This window comes from Poecile atricapillus, chromosome 17, assembly GCF_030490865.1.
Source record: "Poecile atricapillus isolate bPoeAtr1 chromosome 17, bPoeAtr1.hap1, whole genome shotgun sequence".
NCBI lineage: Eukaryota > Metazoa > Chordata > Aves > Passeriformes > Paridae > Poecile > Poecile atricapillus.
This window is the reverse complement of record NC_081265.1, coordinates 58,087-60,260: the sequence shown is the minus strand read 5'-3', so window position 1 is coordinate 60,260 and position 2,174 is coordinate 58,087. Positions and strand designations below refer to the sequence as shown.

The following is a 2,174-nucleotide window of genomic DNA, read 5'->3' as shown; positions in this document are numbered from 1 at the left end:
CTGGGCTCCTCAGCCCGACACCATCGAAGCTTTGCCTCTGGAGCCCTCAGAGGCCTCGAAATCGCGTCTCTCTTTTAAAAGCATCCGATCGGATGTCTTTTAGAGGTCTTGTTCCGAGCTGTGTCGACAGCCGTGCGCCGCGAGGATCCATTGTTGCGGCTTAGGTCTTGAAGAAACGCAGAGATAGGTAGGGGGCTGTGGCCCTCAGATTCTCGGGTATCCGTCTTGGCAGTTGCTGGAGTTTGTCATTCCGTCAGCATCTTCTTCCTCCTGGGTTCTGCGAGCTTCATCAGCTCACCTTCATTCTCACCCGGCTCATCTTGTTCCGCGTTCTCTCGGTCCTTGCGGCCGTTCTTGTGGCCCAGAGTTTTGTCTCCCCATTGTGTCCCCTCGTCTGTTGTCTTGTGTGTCACGGGTGTCTGGGTGTAGTTGTCCCGGAGCTGCTCTGTCCTGCTGCCCAGCCTGGGTGTAGGTGTAAAAGGCCAAGTCCCAGGCCCCTGTAATTTGAAATTTGTCATGTAGGGTGTAGTTGGAGTCTAGCGGGTGTTCCTAGATTGACACAAGATGTGTGGAGCTGTAAGGTTACCCTGCAGCACTTTGACTTTTGTCTCAGCTTTCTTTCAGATGCGGACGGATGAAATCGGTGGCAGAGCGCCCCATCCAGGGTAAGGGGATTCCCGCGAGAAGGTAAGTCAATGTTTGTCTTTGCAGGGCAACTGGAACCGATCACTGTGTGACAGGTCTCCTCTTTGTCTTTATTTTTAGGAAGTAGAGCCAGCTAGCAGCAGTCAAGGCGAAGTGGGCAAGGTGAGCGTTGACCGATGGAGGGAAGCTGTTGTTATCGCTGGGCTCTCAGTTTCCGGTGCAATGCTAAGCCTCCCATCTTGTTTGCGTGCTTTAGGCGGTCCAGTCGCGTTTCGCTGAGACGTCCTCGCCAACCGGCCGGCACAGCTGCTTCACCGCTCCCGTGAGCCCTGCGGAAGCGTTACGGAACCGTGTGACGGAGCGTTTTCCACGTAAAGGGGCTGTGTGGGTGGCCTTCAGGAACGGGCCGAAGGGTTGCCGTGAGTTGGGGATGTCGGGAGGAGGAGCGAGGGTCCCTTTGAGTTTCAGCAATGCCGCATCACTTTGTCTTTTCTTAACTCAGGTGCACCCTGCGACGACGGCGTCCGGCTCCCAATGTGGCCGAAGCGCGCGGCCTCAGGATGTGGCCAAGCGCAGGAGACCGTGAGTAGCGGAATTGTTGGGTTTTGGCTGATGCCCTGCAAAGATCAGCCTCTGATTTTGTGTTTTATTTATTGTAGCTGACCGAGAGACGGCAGCCTGGCGATGGCAGGAACTTCCCAGATGGCGAGGCGGCCTTCCTTGGTGCTCCATGTGGATCCTCCCCGCTGGGCATCTGAGAGCTGAGTCGGAGGCTGCGAATTGCAGAGGGGCTGAAATCGGGGTTCCGGGTTGGGACTCTGGACCTGGGGTTATGGAGTCAGCTTTGGGGACGGGGAGGTCCAGGCTGTGGCCCCTTAGGCCACGTGAAGGGAGAGCCTCACATTTGTTCACAGTGCTGAGGTGCGCAGGACAGAGCAGTCCCGAGGCGTGTCGTATCACTTGTCCGTCGTGCCTTCTGTGTCTTTTGTGCCTCTCGTGTTGTACGTGCCTTGCCTTATCTCTTCTGGGGGCTTACCAGAAACCCCGGCGTCACTCCTCGCATCTCTGATCTCTGGGCTCCTCAGCCCGACACCATCGAAGCTTTGCCTCTGGAGCTCTCAGAGGCCTCGAAATCGCGTCTCTCTTTTAAAAGCATCCGATCGGATGTCTTTTAGAGGTCTTGTTCCGAGCTGTGTCGACAGCCGTGCGCCGCGAGGATCCATTGTTGCGGCTTAGGTCTTGAAGAAACGCAGAGATAGGTAGGGGGCTGTGGCCCTCAGATTCTCGGGTATCCGTCTTGGCAGTTGCTGGAGTTTGTCATTCCATTAGCATCTTCTTCCTCCTGGGTTCTGCGAGCTTCATCAGCTCGCCTTCATTCTCACCCGGCTCATCTCGTTCCGCGTTCTCTCGGTCCTTGCGGCCGTTCTTGTGGCCCAGAGTTTTGTCTCCCCATTGTGTCCCCTCGTCTGTTGTCTTGTGTGTCACGGGTGTCTGGGTGTAGTTGTCCCGGAGCTGCTCTGTCCTGCTGC

General features: G+C 56.4%; 1 long non-coding RNA gene across 3 annotated transcripts; it reads left to right on the top strand.

The window, feature by feature from the left end:
* The first annotated feature begins 276 nt into the window (after positions 1 to 276).
* LOC131585951 (uncharacterized) lies at positions 277 to 1,049 on the top strand. Of its 3 annotated transcripts, none has more exons than XR_009279065.1 (3): positions 277 to 665; positions 766 to 807; positions 902 to 1,049. It is a non-coding gene; the product is annotated as an uncharacterized LOC131585951 (long non-coding RNA). The 3 variants fall into 3 exon arrangements; XR_009279064.1 differs by having other exon boundaries at positions 741 to 807; XR_009279066.1 differs by having other exon boundaries at positions 277 to 687; positions 741 to 807.
* Positions 1,050 to 2,174: the final 1,125 nt, after the last annotated feature.